Source organism: Rhododendron vialii, chromosome 12a, assembly GCF_030253575.1.
Source record: "Rhododendron vialii isolate Sample 1 chromosome 12a, ASM3025357v1".
Taxonomy (NCBI): Eukaryota; Viridiplantae; Streptophyta; class Magnoliopsida; order Ericales; family Ericaceae; genus Rhododendron; species Rhododendron vialii.
Window position 1 is genome coordinate 17,728,962 of NC_080568.1, and position 22,385 is coordinate 17,751,346.

The window sequence follows — 22,385 nt, forward strand, 5'->3', positions numbered from 1 at the left end:
TTCGTTACGGTACCAAACCGCACCAAAAGAGTACAATACCGTACAAGTACTTCCATACGGTAACAAACCCCACAAAAACGGTGCAATACCGTACGAGTAGATCCATACGGTACCAAACCACAGCAAAACGGTGCAATACCTTACGAGTACATCCATACGGTACCAAACCACACCAAAACAGTGCAATCCCTTACGAGTACATCCATACGGTACCAAACCACACCAAAACGGTGCAATACCGTACGAGTACTTCGTTATGGTACTAAAGCACACCAAAACGGTGCAATACCGTACGAGTACATCCATACGGTACCAAACCACACCAAAACGGTGCAATACCGTACGAGTACATCCATACGGTACCAAACCACACCAAAACGGTCCAATACCGTACGAGTACTTCGTTATGGTACTAAAGCACACCAAAACGGTGAAATACCGTACGAGTACATCCATACGGTACCAAACCACACCAAAACGGTGCATTACCGTACGAGTATATCCATACGGTACCAAACCAAACAAAAACGGTGCAATACCGTACGAGTACGTCCATATGGTACCAAACCACACCAAAATGGTACAATACCGTACGAGTACTTCGTTACGGTACCAAACCGCACCAAAAGAGTACAATACCGTATAAGTACTTCCATACGGTACCAAACCCCACAAAAACGGTGCAATACCGTACGAGTACATCCATACGGTAACAAACCACACCAAAACGGTGCAATACCTTACTAGAACATCCATACGGTACCAAACCACACCAAAACAGTGCAATACCGTACGAGTACATCCATACGGTACCAAACCACACCAAAACGGTGCAATACTGTACGAGTACATCCATACGGTACCAAACCACACCAAAACGGTGCCATACCGTACGAGTACATCCATACTGTCCCAAACCACACCAAAACGGTGCAATACCGTACGAGCACATCCATACGGTACCAAACCACACCAAAACGGTGCAATACCGTACGAGTACATCCATACGGTACCAAAACACACCAAAACGGTGCAATACCGTACGAGTACATCCATACGGTACCAAACCACACCAAAACGGTGCAATACCGTACGAGTACTTCGTTACGGTACCAAACCGCACCAAAACGGTGCAATACCGTTCGAGTACATCCATACGGTACCAAACCACACCAAAACGGTGCAATACCGTACGAGTACATCCATATGGTACCAAACCATACCAAAACTGTGCAATACCGTACGAGTACATCCATACGGTACCAAACCACACCAAAACGGTGCAAATACCGTACGAGTTGTTCGTTACGGTACCAAACCACACCAAAACGGTGCAATACCGTACTAGTACATCCATACGGTACCAAACCACACCAAAACCGTGCAATACCTTACGAGTACATCCATACGGTACCAAACCACACCAAAACGGTGCAATACCGTACGAGTACATCCATACGGTACCAAACCACACCAAAACGGTGCAATACCGTACGAGTACATCCATACGGTACCAAACCACACCAAAATGGTGCAATACCGTACGAGTACGTCCATACGGTACCAAACCACACCAAAATGGTACAATACCGTACGAGTACTTCGTTACGGTACCAAACCGCACCAAAAGAGTACAATACCGTACAAGTACTTCCATACGGTAACAAACCCCAAAAAAACGGTGCAATACCGTACGAGTAGATCCATACGGTACCAAACCACAGCAAAACGGTGCAATACCTTACGAGTACATCCATACGGTACCAAACCACACCAAAACAGTGCAATCCCTTACGAGTACATCCATACGGTACCAAACCACACCAAAACAGTGCAATCCCTTACGAGTACATCCATACGGTACCAAACCACACCAAAACGGTGCAATACCGTACGAGTACTTCGTTATGGTACTAAAGCACACCAAAACGGTGCAATACCGTACGAGTACATCCATACGGTACCAAACCACACCAAAACGGTGCAATACCGTACGAGTACATCCATACGGTACCAAACCACACCAAAACGGTCCAATACCGTACGAGTACTTCGTTATGGTACTAAAGCACACCAAAACGGTGAAATACCGTACGAGTACATCCATACGGTACCAAACCACACCAAAACGGTGCATTACCGTACGAGTATATCCATACGGTACCAAACCAAACAAAAACGGTGCAATACCGTACGAGTACGTCCATATGGTACCAAACCACACCAAAATGGTACAATACCGTACGAGTACTTCGTTACGGTACCAAACCGCACCAAAAGAGTACAATACCGTATAAGTACTTCCATACGGTACCAAACCCCACAAAAACGGTGCAATACCGTACGAGTACATCCATACGGTAACAAACCACACCAAAACGGTGCAATACCTTACTAGAACATCCATACGGTACCAAACCACACCAAAACAGTGCAATACCGTACGAGTACATCCATACGGTACCAAACCACACCAAAACGGTGCAATACTGTACGAGTACATCCATACGGTACCAAACCACACCAAAACGGTGCCATACCGTACGAGTACATCCATACTGTCCCAAACCACACCAAAACGGTGCAATACCGTACGAGCACATCCATACGGTACCAAACCACACCAAAACGGTGCAATACCGTACGAGTACATCCATACGGTACCAAAACACACCAAAACGGTTCAATACCGTACGAGTACATCCATACGGTACCAAACCACACCAAAACGGTGCAATACCGTACGAGTACTTCGTTACGGTACCAAACCGCACCAAAACGGTGCAATACCGTTCGAGTACATCCATACGGTACCAAACCACACCAAAACGGTGCAATACCGTACGAGTACATCCATATGGTACCAAACCATACCAAAACTGTGCAATACCGTACGAGTACATCCATACGGTACCAAACCACACCAAAACGGTGCAAATACCGTACGAGTTGTTCGTTACGGTACCAAACCACACCAAAACGGTGCAATACCGTACTAGTACATCCATACGGTACCAAACCACACCAAAACCGTGCAATACCTTACGAGTACATCCATACGGTACCAAACCACACCAAAACGGTGCAATACCGTACGAGTACATCCATACGGTACCAAACCACACCAAAACGGTGCAATACCGTACGAGTACATCCATACGGTACCAAACCATACCAAAACTGTGCAATACCATACGAGTACATCCATACGGTACCAAACCACACCAAAACGGTGCAATACTGTACGAGTACATCCATACGGTACCAAACCACACCAAAACGGTGCAATACTGTACGAGTACATCCATACGGTACCAAACCACACCAAAACGGTTCCATACCGTACGAGTACGTCCATACTGTCCCAAACCACACCAAAACGGTGCAATACCGTACAAGTACATCCATACGGTACCAAACCACACCAAAACGGTGCAATACCGTACGAGTACATCCTTACGGTACCAAACCACACCAAAACGGTGCAAATACCGTACGAGTACTTCGTTCCGGTACCAAACCACACCAAAACGGTGCAATACCGTACGATTACATCCGTACGGTACCTAACCACACCAAAACGGTACAATACCGTACGAGTACTTCGTTGCGGTACAAAACCACACCAAAACGGTGCAATACCGTACGAGTACATCCATACGGTATCAAACCACACCAAAACGGTGCAATACCGTACGAGTACATCCATACGGTACCAAACCACACAAAAATGGTACAATACCGTACGATTACTTCGTTACGGTACCAAACCGCACCAAAAGAGTACAATACCGTACGAGTACTTCCATACGGTACCAAACCACACCAAAACGGCGCAATACCGTACGAGTACATCCATACGGTACCAAACCACACCAAAACGGTGCAGTACCTTACGAGTACATCCATACGGTACCAAACCACACCAAAATGGTACAATACCGTACGAGTACTTCGTTACGGTACCAAACCGCACCAAAAGAGTACAATAGCGTACGAGTAGTTCCATACGGTACCAAACCTCACCAAAACGGTGCAATACCGTACGAGTACATCCATACGGTACCAAACCAAACCAAAACGGTGCAATACCTTACGAGTACATCCATACGGTACCAAACCACACCAAAACGGTGCAATACCTTACGAGTACATCCATACGGTACCAAACCATAACAAAACAGTGCAATATCGTACGAGTACATCCATACGGTACCAAACCACACCAAAACGGTGCAATACCGTACGAGTACATCCATACTGTACCAAACCACACCAAAACGGTGCAATACCGTACGAGTACATCCAAACGGTTCCAAACCACACCAAAACGGTGCAATACCGTACGAGTACATCCATACGGTACCGAACCACACCAAAACGGTGCAAATACCGTACGAGTACTTCGTTACGGTACCAAACCACACCAAAACGGTGCAATACCGTACGAGACCATCCGTACGGTAGCTAAACAAACCAAAAAGGTACAATACTGTACGAGTACTTCGTTACAGTACCAAACCGCACCAAATAGTACAATACCGTACGAGTACATCCATATGGTACCGAACCACACCAAAATGGTGCAATACCGTACGAGTACATCCATACGGTACCAAACCACACCAAAACGGTCCAATACCGTACGAGTACTTCGTTATGGTACTAAAGCACACCAAAACGGTGAAATACCGTACGAGTACATCCATACGGTACCAAACCACACCAAAACGGTGCATTACCGTACGAGTATATCCATACGGTACCAAACCAAACAAAAACGGTGCAATACCGTACGAGTACGTCCATATGGTACCAAACCACACCAAAATGGTACAATACCGTACGAGTACTTCGTTACGGTACCAAACCGCACCAAAAGAGTACAATACCGTATAAGTACTTCCATACGGTAACAAACCACACCAAAACGGTGCAATACCTTACTAGAACATCCATACGGTACCAAACCACACCAAAACAGTGCAATACCGTACGAGTACATCCATACGGTACCAAACCACACCAAAACGGTGCAATACTGTACGAGTACATCCATACGGTACCAAACCACACCAAAACGGTGCCATACCGTACGAGTACATCCATACTGTCCCAAACCACACCAAAACGGTGCAATACCGTACGAGCACATCCATACGGTACCAAACCACACCAAAACGGTGCAATACCGTACGAGTACATCCATACGGTACCAAAACACACCAAAACGGTGCAATACCGTACGAGTACATCCATACGGTACCAAACCACACCAAAACGGTGCAATACCGTACGAGTACTTCGTTACGGTACCAAACCGCACCAAAACGGTGCAATACCGTTCGAGTACATCCATACGGTACCAAACCACACCAAAACGGTGCAATACCGTACGAGTACATCCATATGGTACCAAACCATACCAAAACTGTGCAATACCGTACGAGTACATCCATACGGTACCAAACCACACCAAAACGGTGCAAATACCGTACGAGTTGTTCGTTACGGTACCAAACCACACCAAAACGGTGCAATACCGTACTAGTACATCCATACGGTACCAAACCACACCAAAACCGTGCAATACCTTACGAGTACATCCATACGGTACCAAACCACACCAAAACGGTGCAATACCGTACGAGTACATCCATACGGTACCAAACCACACCAAAACGGTGCAATACCGTACGAGTACATCCATACGGTACCAAACCACACCAAAATGGTGCAATACCGTACGAGTACTTCGTTATGGTACTAAAGCACACCAAAACGGTGCAATACCGTACGAGTACATCCATACGGTACCAAACCACACCAAAACGGTGCAATACTGTACGAGTACATCCATACGGTACCAAACCACACCAAAACGGTGCCATACCGTACGAGTACATCCATACTGTCCCAAACCACACCAAAACGGTGCAATACCGTACGAGCACATCCATACGGTACCAAACCACACCAAAACGGTGCAATACCGTACGAGTACATCCATACGGTACCAAAACACACCAAAACGGTGCAATACCGTACGAGTACATCCATACGGTACCAAACCACACCAAAACGGTGCAATACCGTACGAGTACTTCGTTACGGTACCAAACCGCACCAAAACGGTGCAATACCGTTCGAGTACATCCATACGGTACCAAACCACACCAAAACGGTGCAATACCGTACGAGTACATCCATATGGTACCAAACCATACCAAAACTGTGCAATACCGTACGAGTACATCCATACGGTACCAAACCACACCAAAACGGTGCAAATACCGTACGAGTTGTTCGTTACGGTACCAAACCACACCAAAACGGTGCAATACCGTACTAGTACATCCATACGGTACCAAACCACACCAAAACCGTGCAATACCTTACGAGTACATCCATACGGTACCAAACCACACCAAAACGGTGCAATACCGTACGAGTACATCCATACGGTACCAAACCACACCAAAACGGTGCAATACCGTACGAGTACATCCATACGGTACCAAACCACACCAAAATGGTGCAATACCGTACGAGTACGTCCATACGGTACCAAACCACACCAAAATGGTACAATACCGTACGAGTACTTCGTTACGGTACCAAACCGCACCAAAAGAGTACAATACCGTACAAGTACTTCCATACGGTAACAAACCCCACAAAAACGGTGCAATACCGTACGAGTAGATCCATACGGTACCAAACCACAGCAAAACGGTGCAATACCTTACGAGTACATCCATACGGTACCAAACCACACCAAAACAGTGCAATCCCTTACGAGTACATCCATACGGTACCAAACCACACCAAAACGGTGCAATACCGTACGAGTACTTCGTTATGGTACTAAAGCACACCAAAACGGTGCAATACCGTACGAGTACATCCATACGGTACCAAACCACACCAAAACGGTGCAATACCGTACGAGTACATCCATACGGTACCAAACCACACCAAAACGGTCCAATACCGTACGAGTACTTCGTTATGGTACTAAAGCACACCAAAACGGTGAAATACCGTACGAGTACATCCATACGGTACCAAACCACACCAAAACGGTGCATTACCGTACGAGTATATCCATACGGTACCAAACCAAACAAAAACGGTGCAATACCGTACGAGTACGTCCATATGTTACCAAACCACACCAAAATGGTACAATACCGTACGAGTACTTCGTTACGGTACCAAACCGCACCAAAAGAGTACAATACCGTATAAGTACTTCCATACGGTACCAAACCCCACAAAAACGGTGCAATACCGTACGAGTACATCCATACGGTAACAAACCACACCAAAACGGTGCAATACCTTACTAGAACATCCATACGGTACCAAACCACACCAAAACAGTGCAATACCGTACGAGTACATCCATACGGTACCAAACCACACCAAAACGGTGCAATACTGTACGAGTACATCCATACGGTACCAAACCACACCAAAACGGTGCCATACCGTACGAGTACATCCATACTGTCCCAAACCACACCAAAACGGTGCAATACCGTACGAGCACATCCATACGGTACCAAACCACACCAAAACGGTGCAATACCGTACGAGTACATCCATACGGTACCAAAACACACCAAAACGGTGCAATACCGTACGAGTACATCCATACGGTACCAAACCACACCAAAACGGTGCAATACCGTACGAGTACTTCGTTACGGTACCAAACCGCACCAAAACGGTGCAATACCGTTCGAGTACATCCATACGGTACCAAACCACACCAAAACGGTGCAATACCGTACGAGTACATCCATATGGTACCAAACCATACCAAAACTGTGCAATACCGTACGAGTACATCCATACGGTACCAAACCACACCAAAACGGTGCAAATACCGTACGAGTTGTTCGTTACGGTACCAAACCACACCAAAACGGTGCAATACCGTACTAGTACATCCATACGGTACCAAACCACACCAAAACCGTGCAATACCTTACGAGTACATCCATACGGTACCAAACCACACCAAAACGGTGCAATACCGTACGAGTACATCCATACGGTACCAAACCACACCAAAACGGTGCAATACCGTACGAGTACATCCATACGGTACCAAACCATACCAAAACTGTGCAATACCATACGAGTACATCCATACGGTACCAAACCACACCAAAACGGTGCAATACTGTACGAGTACATCCATACGGTACCAAACCACACCAAAACGGTGCAATACTGTACGAGTACATCCATACGGTACCAAACCACACCAAAACGGTTCCATACCGTACGAGTACGTCCATACTGTCCCAAACCACACCAAAACGGTGCAATACCGTACAAGTACATCCATACGGTACCAAACCACACCAAAACGGTGCAATACCGTACGAGTACATCCATACGGTACCAAACCACACCAAAACGGTGCAATACCTTACGAGTACTTCGTTATGGTACTAAAGCACACCAAAACGGTGCAATACCGTACGAGTAAATCCATACGGTACCAAACCACACCAAAATGTTGCAATACCGTACGAGTACATCCATACGGTACCAAACCACACCAAAACGGTGCAATACCGTACGAGTACGTCCATACGGTAACAAACCACACCAAAATGGTACAATACCGTACGAGTACTTCGTTACGGTACCAAACCGCACCAAAAGAGTACAATACCGTACAAGTACTTCCATACGGTACCAAACCCCACAAAAACGGTACAATACCGTACGAGTACATCCATACGGTACCAAACCACACCAAAACGGTGCAATACCTTACGAGTACATCCATACGGTACCAAACGACACCAAAACAGTGCAATACCTTACGAGTACATCCATACGGTACCAAACCACACCAAAACGGTGCAATACCGTACGAGTACATCCATACGGTACCAAACCTCACCAAAACGGTGCAATACCGTGCAAGTACTTCGTTACGGTTCCAAACCACGCCAAAACGGTGCAATACCGTACGAGTACATTAATACGGTACCAAACAACACCAAATCGGTGCAATACCGTACGAGTACATCCATACGGTACCAAACAACACCAAAACGGTGCAATACCGTACGAGTACTTCGATAAGGTACGAAACCACACCAAAACGGTGCAATACCGTACGAGTACATCCATACGGTACCAAACCACACCAAAACGGTGCAATACCTTACGAGTACATCCATACGGTACCAAACCACACCAAAACGGTGCAATACCGTACGAGTACATCCATACGGTTCCAAACCACACCAAAACGGTGCAACACCGTACGAGTACATCCATACGGTCCCAAACCACACCAAAACGGTGCAACACCGTACCAGTACATCCATACGGTACCAAACCACACCAAAACGGTGCAATACCGTACGAGTACATCCATACGGTACCAAAACACACCAAAACGGTGCAATACCGTACGAGTACATCCATACGGTACCAAACCACACCAAAACAGTGCAATACCTTACGAGTACATCCATACGGTACCAAACCACACCAAAACGGTGCAATACCTTACGTGTACATCCATACGGTACCAAACCACACCAAAACGGTGCAATACCGTACGAGTACATCCATACGGTACCAAACCACACCAAAATGGTGCAATACCGTACGAGTACATCCATACGGTACCAAACCACACCAAAACGGTGCAATACCATACGAGTACTTCGTTACGGTACCAAACCACACCAAAACGGTGCAATACCGTACGAGTACATGCATACGACACCAAACCACACCAAAACAGTGCAATACCTTACGAGTACATCCATACGGTACCAAACCAAACCAAAACGGTGCAATACCTTACGAGTACATCCATACGGTACCAAACCATACCAAAACAGTGCAATACCGTACGAGAACATCCATACGGCACCAAACCATACAAAAAAGGTGCAATACCGTACGAGTACATCCATACGGTACCAAACCACACCAAAACGGTGCAATACCGTACGAGTACATCCATACGGTACCAAACCACACCAAAACAGTGCAATACCTTACGAGTACATCCATACGGTACCAAACCACACCAAAACGGTGCAATACCTTACGAGTACATCCAAACGGTACCAAACCACACCAAAACGGTGCAATACCGTACGAGTACATCCATACGGTACCAAACCACACCAAAACGGTGCAATACCGTACGAGTACGTCCATACGGTACCAAACCACACCAAAACGGTGCAATATCGTACGAGTACATCCATACTGTCCCAAACCACACCAAAACGGTGCAATACCGTACGAGTACATCCATACGGTACCAACACACACCAAAACGGTGCTATACCGTACGAGTACATCCATACGGTACGAAACTACACCAAAACAGTGCAATACCGTACGAGTACTTCGTTACGGTACCAAACCACACCAAAACGGTGCAATATCGTACGAGTACATCCATACGGTACCAAACCACACCAAAACGGTGCAATACCGTACGAGTACATCCATACGGTACCAAACCATACCAAAACGGTGCAATACCGTACGAGTGCATCCATACGGTACCAAACCACACCAAAACGGTGCAAATACCAGACGAGTTCTTCGTTACGGTACCAAACCACACCAAAACGGTGCAATACCGTACGAGTACATCCATACGGTACCAAACCACACCAAAACAGTGCAATACCTTACGAGTACATCCATACGGTACCAAACCACACCAAAACGGTGCAATACCTTACGAGTACATCCATACGGTACCAAACCACACCAAAACGGTGCAATACCATACGAGTACATCCATACGGTACCAAACCACATCAAAACGGTGCAATACCGTATGAGTACATCCATACGGCACCAAAACACACCAAAACGGTGCAATACCATACGAGTGCATGCATACGGTACCAAACCACACCAAAACGGTGCAATACCGTACGAGTACTTCGTTACGGTACCAAACCACACCAAAACGGTGCAAATACCGTACGAGTTGTTCGTTACGGTACCAAACCACACCAAAACGGTGCAATACCGTACGAGTACATCCATACGGTACAAAACCACACCAAAACAGTGCAATACCTTACGAGTACATCCATACGGTACCAAACAACACCAAAACGGTGCAATACCTTACGTGTACATCCATACGGTACCAAACCACACCAAAACGGTGCAATACCGTACGAGTACATCCATACGGTACGAAACCACACCAAAACGGTGCAATACCTTACGAGTACATCCAAACGGTACCAAACCACACCAAAACGGTGCAATACCGTACGAGTACATCCATACTGTCCCAAACCACACCAAAACGGTGCATTACCGTACGAGTACATCCATACGGTACCAAACCACATCAAAACGGTGCAATACCGTATGAGTACATCCATACGGCACCAAAACACACCAAAACGGTGCAATACCATACGAGTGCATGCATACGGTACCAAACCACACCAAAACGGTGCAATACCGTACGAGTACTTCGTTACGGTACCAAACCACACCAAAACGGTGCAAATACCGTACGAGTTGTTCGTTACGGTACCAAACCACACCAAAACGGTGCAATACCGTACGAGTACATCCATACGGTACCAAACCACACCAAAACAGTGCAATACCTTACGAGTACATCCATACGGTACCAAACCACACCAAAACGGTGCAATACCTTACGTGTACATCCATACGGTACCAAACCACACCAAAACGGTGCAATACCGTACGAGTACATCCATACGGTACCAAACCACACCAAAATGGTGCAATACCGTACGAGTACATCCATACGGTACCAAACCACACCAAAACGGTGCAATACCGTACGAGTACTTCGTTACGGTACCAAACCACACCAAAACGGTGCAATACCGTACGAGTACATCCATACGGTACCAAACCACACCAAAACGGTGCAAATACCGTACGAGTTGTTCATTACGGTACCAAAGCACACCAAAACGGTGCAATACCGTACGAGTACATCCATACGATACCAAACCACACCAAAACAGTGCAATACCTTACGAGTACATCCATACGGTACCAAACCAAACCAAAACGATGCAATACCTTACGAGTACTCCATACGGTACCAAACCATACCAAAACAGTGCAATACCGTTCGAGTACATCCATACGGTACCAAACCATACCAAAAAGGTGCAATACCGTACGAGTACATCCATACGGTACCAAACCACACCAAAACGGTGCAAATACCGTACGAGTTGTTCGTTACGGTACCAAACCACACCAAAACGGTGCAATACCGTACGAGTACATCCATACGGTACCAAACCACACCAAAACAGTGCAATACCATACGAGTAAATCCATACGGTACGAAACCACACCAAAACGGTGCAATACCTTACGAGTACATCCAAACGGTACCAAACCACACCAAAACGGTGGAATACCGTACGAGTACATCCATACGGAACCAAACCACACCAAAACGGTGCAATACCGTACGAGTACATCCATACGGTACCAAACCACACCAAAACGGTGCAATATCGTACGAGTACATCCATACTGTCCCAAACCACACCAAAAAGGGTGCAATACCGTACGAGTACATCCATACGGTACCAACACACACCAAAACGGTGCAATACCGTACGAGTACATCCATACGGTACGAAACCACACCAAAACGGTGCAATACCGTACGAGTACTTCGTTACGGTACGAAACAACACCAAAACGGTGCAATACCGTACGAGTACATCCATACGGTACCAAACCACACCAAAACGGTGCAATACCGTACGAGTACATCCATACGGTACCAAACAAGACCAAAACGGTGCAATACCGTACGAGTGCATCCATACGGTACCAAACCACACCAAAACGGTGCAAATACCAGACGAGTTCTTCGTTACGGTACCAAACCACACCAAAACAGTGCAATACCGTACGAGTACATCCATACGGTACCAAACCACACCAAAACAGTGCAATACCTTACGAGTACATCCATACGGTACCAAACCACACCAAAACGGTGCAATACCTTACGAGTACATCCATACGGTACCAAACCATACCAAAACAGTGCAATACCGTACGAGTTCATCCATACGGTACCAAACCACACCAAAACGGTGCAATACCGTACGAGTACATCCATACGGTACCAAACCAAACCAAAACGCTGCAATACCGTACGAGTACGTCCAAACGGTACCAAACCACACAAAAACGGTGCAATACCGTACGAGTACATCCATACGGTACCAAACCACTCCAAAACGGTGCAATACCGTACGAGTACTTCGTTACGGTACCAAACCAAACCAAAACGCTGCAATACCGTACGGGTACTTCGTTACGGTACCAAACCACACCAAACCGCTGCAATACCGTACGAGTACTTCGTTACGGTACCAAACCACACGAAAACGGTGCAATACCGTACGAGTACTTCGTTACGGTACCAAACCACACCAAAACGGTGCAATACCGTACGAGTACATCCATACGGTACCAAACCACACCAAAACGGTGCAATACCGTACGAGTACATCCATACGGTACCAAACCACACCAAAACGGTGCAATATCGTACGAGTACATCCATACTGTCCCAAACCACACCAAAAAGGGTGCAATACCGTACGAGTACATCCATACGGTACCAACACACACCAAAACGGTGCAATACCGTACGAGTACATCCATACGGTACGAAACCACACCAAAACGGTGCAATACCGTACGAGTACTTCGTTACGGTACGAAACCACACCAAAACGGTGCAATACCGTACGAGTACATCCATACGGTACCAAACCACACCAAAACGGTGCAATACCGTACGAGTACATCCATACGGTACCAAACAAGACCAAAACGGTGCAATACCGTACGAGTGCATCCATACGGTACCAAACCACACCAAAACGGTGCAAATACCAGACGAGTTCTTCGTTACGGTACCAAACCACACCAAAACAGTGCAATACCGTACGAGTACATCCATACGGTACCAAACCACACCAAAACAGTGCAATACCTTACGAGTACATCCATACGGTACCAAACCACACCAAAACGGTGCAATACCTTACGAGTACATCCATACGGTACCAAACCATACCAAAACAGTGCAATACCGTACGAGTTCATCCATACGGTACCAAACCACACCAAAACGGTGCAATACCGTACGAGTACATCCATACGGTACCAAACCAAACCAAAACGCTGCAATACCGTACGAGTACGTCCAAACGGTACCAAACCACACAAAAACGGTGCAATACCGTACGAGTACATCCATACGGTACCAAACCACTCCAAAACGGTGCAATACCGTACGAGTACTTCGTTACGGTACCAAACCACACCAAAACGCTGCAATACCGTACGGGTACTTCGTTACGGTACCAAACCACACCAAACCGCTGCAATACCGTACGAGTACTTCGTTACGGTACCAAACCACACGAAAACGGTGCAATACCGTACGAGTACTTCGTTACGGTACCAAACCACACCAAAACGGTGCAATACCGTACGCGTACATCCATACGGTACCAAACCACACCAAAACGGTGCAATACCGTACGAGTACATCCTTACGGTACCAAACCACACCAAAACGGTGCAAATACCGTACGAGTACTTCGTTCCGGTACCAAACCACACCAAAACGGTGCAATACCGTACGATTACATCCGTACGGTACCTAACCACACCAAAACGGTACAATACCGTACGAGTACTTCGTTGCGGTACAAAACCACACCAAAACGGTGCAATACCGTACGAGTACATCCATACGGTATCAAACCACACCAAAACGGTGCAATACCGTACGAGTACATCCATACGGTACCAAACCACACAAAAATGGTACAATACCGTACGAGTACTTCGTTACGGTACCAAACCGCACCAAAAGAGTACAATACCGTACGAGTACTTCCATACGGTACCAAACCACACCAAAACGGCGCAATACCGTACGAGTACATCCATACGGTACCAAACCACACCAAAACGGTGCAGTACCTTACGAGTACATCCATACGGTACCAAACCACACCAAAATGGTACAATACCGTACGAGTACTTCGTTACGGTACCAAACCGCACCAAAAGAGTACAATAGCGTACGAGTAGTTCCATACGGTACCAAACCTCACCAAAACGGTGCAATACCGTACGAGTACATCCATACGGTACCAAACCAAACCAAAACGGTGCAATACCTTACGAGTACATCCATACGGTACCAAACCACACCAAAACGGTGCAATACCTTACGAGTACATCCATACGGTACCAAACCATAACAAAACAGTGCAATATCGTACGAGTACATCCATACGGTACCAAACCACACCAAAACGGTGCAATACCGTACGAGTACATCCATACTGTACCAAACAACACCAAAACGGTGCAATACCGTACGAGTACATCCAAACGGTTCCAAACCACACCAAAACGGTGCAATACCGTACGAGTACATCCATACGGTACCGAACCACACCAAAACGGTGCAAATACCGTACGAGTACTTCGTTACGGTACCAAACCACACCAAAACGGTGCAATACCGTACGAGACCATCCGTACGGTAGCTAAACAAACCAAAAAGGTACAATACTGTACGTGTACTTCGTTACAGTACCAAACCGCACCAAATAGTACAATACCGTACGAGTACATCCATATGGTACCGAACCACACCAAAATGGTGCAATACCGTACGAGTACATCCATACGGAACCAAACCACACCAAAAGGGTGCAATACCGTACGAGTACATGCATACGGTACCAAACCACACCAAAACGGTGCAATACCGTACGAGTACGTCCATTCGGTACCAAACCATACCAAAACAGTGCAATACCGTACGAGTACATCCATACGGTACCAAACTACACCAAAACGGTGCAATACCTTACAAGGACATCCATACGGTACCAAACCACACAAAAATGGTGCAATACCGTACGAGTACATCCATTCGTTACCAACCACACCAAAACGGTGCAATACCGTACAAGTACATCCATACGGTACCGAACGAGACCAAAACGCTACAATACCGTACCAGTACTTCGTTACGGTACCAAACCGCACCAAATAGTACAATACCGTACGAGTACATCCATGCGGTAACAAACCCCACCACAACGGTGCAATACCGTACGAGTACATCCATACGGTACCAAACCATACCAAAACAGTGCAATACCGTACGAGTACATCCATGCGGTACCAAACCACACCAAAACGGTGCAATACCGTCCGACTACATCCGTACGGTACCTTACCACACCAAAACCGTACAATACCGTACGAGTACTTCGTTACGGTACCAAACCGCACCAAAAGAGTTCAATACCGTACGAGTATTTCGTTACGGTACCAAACCACAACAAAACGGTGCAATACCGTACGAGTACATCCATACGGTACCAAACCACACCAAAACGGTGCAATACCATACGAGTACTTCGTTACGATACCAAACCACACCAAAACGGTGCAATACCGTACGAGTACTTCGTTACGGTAGCAAACCACACCAAAACGGTTCAATACCGTACAAGTACTTCGTAAAATATGCATATTTTTAGTTTAAAAATCTAAATTTTTTTTACAATCTAATAGAACTCATTGCTATCAATTCATTTGTGAAATTTTTTTGATTTTTTTAACGAAACAAATGCAATTTTTTAAAGGCTTAGATTTGCGCGCCGATCACTTATTTAATAACGAGGGGAGTAATAAGTACTGCTATATAATTCTTGGTGGCATGGTAGATGAGTATCGAGCATGTCACGCAAAACAAGTGAGTAAGTCACGGGGAGTAGGTTTGGGGTTCAAGGCTATGGATAGCCTCCGAACCCTCCGTTGACTAATAAACTAACACCCTACTAACCTTAATTTGTTGATGTAGACCGTGTAAAAATTATAATAAAAAACAACAACAACAACAACACATCTGCCATGATTTTTAAACGTCTAGGAGTAATAAAAAGAACCTTGAAAACAAGGACAGCCTTGTGGATCAAAGCCAAATTTAATGTAAAGGTGTATACTGTAACGATCCGAATTTTTGACCCAATTTTTTTTAATACAAATTTATACTGTTAAATTCCTAATTCAATAATTAATTAGATTGAATAATTAAAATATATTATTATGTGTACAATTGATATTATTTGCACTATTGTATAAGAAATGTATTTAAACTTTAGATATACAGGGAATCAGTGATTCATATTCATCTCTTATCTTTCCTATCTAAACCCTAAGTAGAACTCTATTCAAACTAACTCTTCACTTCTCTCTCTCATCCTATACATAAAAGCGTCTAGATACATTCTCACCATGTACATACATGCGTCCACATACATTTGAATTGAAAACCCCCCCAAATGTGGCACTTGTCCCCCATCTTTTTATCATTATCAGTATCACTCTCCTTCCTCATTCCACCACTTCTACACTTATCCTCTCACCTTCTCACTACCTTATTCTCTCATTATACATACCCACATAAATTCGAAAATTGAACACCAGTATATTATTTTACTCCAAATTCTATTGTTGAGTCTAGAATAGAGAGAGAGAGAGAGAGAGAGAGTTGTGGCCATAGGTGTGTGCACACCGTGAGTTTCGTGGGCACACCGCTGCTGCGGGCCCTATCAGAGTGCGCCGGACGCTGCCCCGAGATTTCAAAACCACCATGGCGATCTACGGACACCGTACAACACTTATCTGAACTTAGAATCGCATTTGAGGTAGTTTTCCGGAAACTCGAAACCTTAATCTGTATTTTAATGGAGTTACTTAGATTTAAAGTTTATTGAAGATGATGACCTGCTGTTAAATTGTCAATTTATTTTTAGCCCTATTTATATCAAAATTTAGTCCGGTTGTGCTGGAATGATTAGTGTTATACCCTGTGAAGATTTATGATCGTTTAACAAGTGTTTGATTGTGAAATTATTATTGATGATGCATTATTGATTTGTATTTGGGTGGACGTTTACGTGTTTAATAAATTATTTGGGTAGATAAATATTTTTGAAATATTCACAAGAATATTTTACTAGTAAAAATTTATTTATATTGTAAACAAGAAATATTTTAGATTATATATTAGTTAATCTTTAATTCTAATAAATATTGACTTGAATAGCCTCTCATAATTTTGTTGTTATAAAAATCTCATATTAATATTTAATATAGTTAGTAAATACTAAATTTTGCAATAAGTATTTTTTTCAATAAAAAAAAATTAGTTTGTAAAATCTATAAATAGTATAAGAGTTAAAGAAAATGTTTAAATAGTAGAAATGTTTTATAAAATTTCTAAATGAGAGAAATAGACTTAATTTTAAGTGTAGTAATTAATTGTTTAACTGAATATTATTTTGTTACTCGCATGATAAATTCTATGACATGATTAATTTTATCGCATGGTTATGTGTTGTTAGTACTTTTAGTTGAAATGTTGAACCGTGTGATATTTTGTTGTGGCTGTAGATTGGACAAATAGGTTCCCTGGGTGGTTACGAGTAGTGACTCATGTAGACGATGTTAAGTAAATGGAAATTGATAAAGTGTTGGAAGTGTGATTGTGTGGATTGTGATTTAAGTCATGGTGATGGCAAGGGTAACCTATGGGGCCCTGTGTTGAAATGGGTTACCTGAAGGGCCCGGTGTTGTGACGCTAACGTATGATACGTCATGGGAAGTTTCTCTTCGAGGAAGAGAATGGGTCCCATGAGACGGTTATAGTTAGTGAGACGTTAATGTATGACACGTCATGGGAAGTTTCTCTTGGAGAAAGAGAATGGGTCCCATGAGACGGTTATAGTTAGCGTGGGGTAGTGGATGTCCGACCCTAATGTACGATACGTCATGGGATGACTCGATCCTCCTGTTATGGTCTTAAGTGAGAACATACTCGGTACATAACTTAGATGCGCTCACCTAGGACCCTGGTGCAGGACAAGCAAGAGGAAGGGTGGACCCATGAGACGATTGTAGTTAGTGGATGTGGGAGGAAAGGATCTCGCGGAGAGAATCCTTAGATTACATGTAAGATGATGGATAGTAAAGAAAAAGACGATGTGTTATTATTTTGTACCTTCGGTGTATTATGAATTATTATATTGTTGATCTGCATATTGTGGTATTGGGTTTTAGGATTTCTACTTAGTGAATTATCACTCAGGATACGTTTGTATCCTGGCAAATCGTTTGCTTCGGCGTTCAATTTGTCAGAGTGTGCAGGATTTCACAGGGGAGCAGTTGATACAGGTGGGACCCCCTGGAACGGAATTTGGGCCAACGTTGCTTGGAATTCGTGTCAAAACTAGAGTCGCTCTGGAGTTGTTTTTATTAAACAAATGTACATAGATTTTTGTATTATTTTACAGTTGTAATTTTTGTATAAGGATAAATAAGGGTCTAATAGTTTATAAAATTCAGTGTATTTTTGGGTTAATGCTTTCGAAATTTTTTGAGAAATCGGGGCGTTACATATACGGTGGAAGACTTTAAAAGAAATCTCGATGGTATTAGAAGGCTCGTGATTTAGGTGTACTCTTTGGGTGTAAATTTGTTTTACTTTTTTCTCGGGGTTGTCATAAACTTTCTGGTTCTCCCTTTTCTTCTACTCGATGTACCCTTTCAAGTTTAATTAAATCTTTTCCTTTGCTGAAAAAAACAAAAAGAACCCTGTTTTGAGCCCACCAACAAGGAGCACTAGAGCCCTAGCTAGAGTAAGGTTAGTAGTTAGTACCCAAGGGACGGGCTTGAAGTTCTCCCAGTTAATTCGCTTGAAGTTTAGGCTAAATTCTGAAGTAAAATTGGATGATTCGTAAACACTCTTACCGATATTGGATTGAGATGATTTTTTACGGAGACCCTAAACAAAATGTTTTGAACAAAATGGACAGCTCCGATCATCTTTGCGGGAGAGATCATCTTTGTTGTACCTATAGCAACTCTGTTATATTATATGCATGAGAGATCATCTTGTTCTCTGCAACCTGCACTGATCGATTGTTCTACATTGACCAAAAAAATGATTATATTTAACTAATTAATTTAACATGCCCAGTCCTTTCTAAGATTAATGTGCAACACCAAACATCTTGTTCTAAACACTTGCAACAGTCAAAATGGCAGTTATCCTAATTAATTACACTGAAAGTCTAAAACCACCAGCCATGTAAAGGAATATTTAAATCTCGTCATCATCTTTTTTTTTTTTTTTTGATCCGCTCGTCGTCATCTTTTCTTCTTCTTTTTTAAATTAATAAAATCTGGGCAAAATCAAGCTTGAAAAAACTATACCAAATGCTTTTATTTCTGCTATATTCCAGCCCTAAAAAAGAGGGAAAAAACTGTTAATCTTTGTGTGTTGAGTTTTTATTGGCGAAAGTCGGTATTGTTGGATTACCACGCGACCACCTTTTCTTATCGGAGAAAGTGATGCAGTATCGTTAGAGCAGTTAGCTAGATTAACGTACGGCTTAAAAGAGAATTGAAGTTGAAGTACGTACTCATGACCTCCTTTATTCTAGCACGTACACGTACCTAACCCCTGATGATGTTAGGCCAAATGCCTATGCAATCTTTGTGTATATATATCATGATGGTATAATGCATGCAAATTAAATAATTAACAGCGCAACTTTCCGGACCAGTCACATGGATGGTTTTGACACTAGCTAGCAAATTAAAGGGTGGTGCATGCATGCTGCCCTAGATATACCGATCATGTGAATCACAGTCGTTGTTAAACTGAAATGTCGATCGACAACTTGTACTAGTAGCAAATAGACAAAGAGAAAGATCCCGGTGAAGTGGTTTCATCATGCAGGGCAGGGCAGGGCAGTGCAGTGCAGTAATCGATTGATATGGATCGATCAGTTTGTTCTTTTCTGTGCTGGATTTATCTCTATGTTGTTATTCTAGCTTCTATTTGATCTTTACATAATACTATATGGTACTAATATAGAATAAAATTACATTGGAATTGAAGCAACACACCGTACCTAGCTAGCTAGTCGATGTGGCTGGCTAGCTCATAGGCCTAAAAGATGGCCCCCATCCCATTCTTGTTGCAATTAGAGCGCCTCTGACCCAAATACGTACAAAGAAATATCCAATTTAATTTGTTCATCCATCTAAAAAATACACGAATATTATCCACATTCTTATTGGTTGATATTAATATTATACTTAATTACTTTACATTAATTCCATTTTAACCATAATTAATTAATTAGTTATATTAGGCGATCAAGGTAAAGTCAAATAGTACTGATCGATTTACCTTGATCTCAAAAGACTCTGCCAAATTAAGAATCATATATAAAAAATTTGCGAACCAAACTTCTTAATTTCTACCCATGAACAAACAAAGCATTTTACATTCTTGTTTTGGTTTATACAGTAGTTTTTTTCTTTTCTTTTTTTGTCCTGGATCGAGCATGATTATCTACCTATTATATTCAGTTCTAATACATCAGTCTTGCTTTTCTTATGGTTCTCAATCTACAAAACCTTAATTAATTTAGATATTTGATCTTTTTTCTGGAAGAATCGGAGGAAAAACACTCTTGAGAATAATGAAGGGCCGGTCTCATGTTTTAAGTGAGTTAAGAAATGCCAAAAATGAGAAGAAAAAAAATGCATTGGATAATTAAGGAAGATATAGAGAATATATAAGAAGAACACATGCATTTTTTGATCAAGAGGAGAATGAGAAGAATAAATGGGTATCAGTGTTCTTTCTCCGAATCATTAGAGTTGGGGTCATGGAATTTTCAATTTTTGCTTGGATTTTCTCCATGGTATTGTTAAAATAAAAGGTAAGTGGGAAATCATTCCAAAGTAAATATAGGTAAGTTTTGATTTTATCCTTATTTCTATTTTATTAAATTAAAAATATAGTAAGCTTATGAGTTTAGTACTAGTATTAACCAATTAGAAGGCAGGTAGGTAATAAGTTCACTCACACTCACTATTTAGATGGATGAACAAATTCGGATTCAAATACAATGCTCGGTATCAACAATTCTGATAGACAATTGATGAACGAGCTAGGCTGATAACACTTCTCACAAGGACTATTTCCAATTCAATGTGCATAATATTCCCTGCGTTTTTCTAAGAACCGAAACGCGCGCACTTGGAGTGCCCCTAACCCAACTGGAATCAATGCTGTGAATTACAGTAGCATATTCAACTAGATGAAAAAAAAAACATACCAGCCCGGATTTACTCGTGTTGATTGTGGGTTTGAGCCGGGTGTCTTTTGATACTCTACTACCCTTGCTGCGACTGGTTCTTATGTC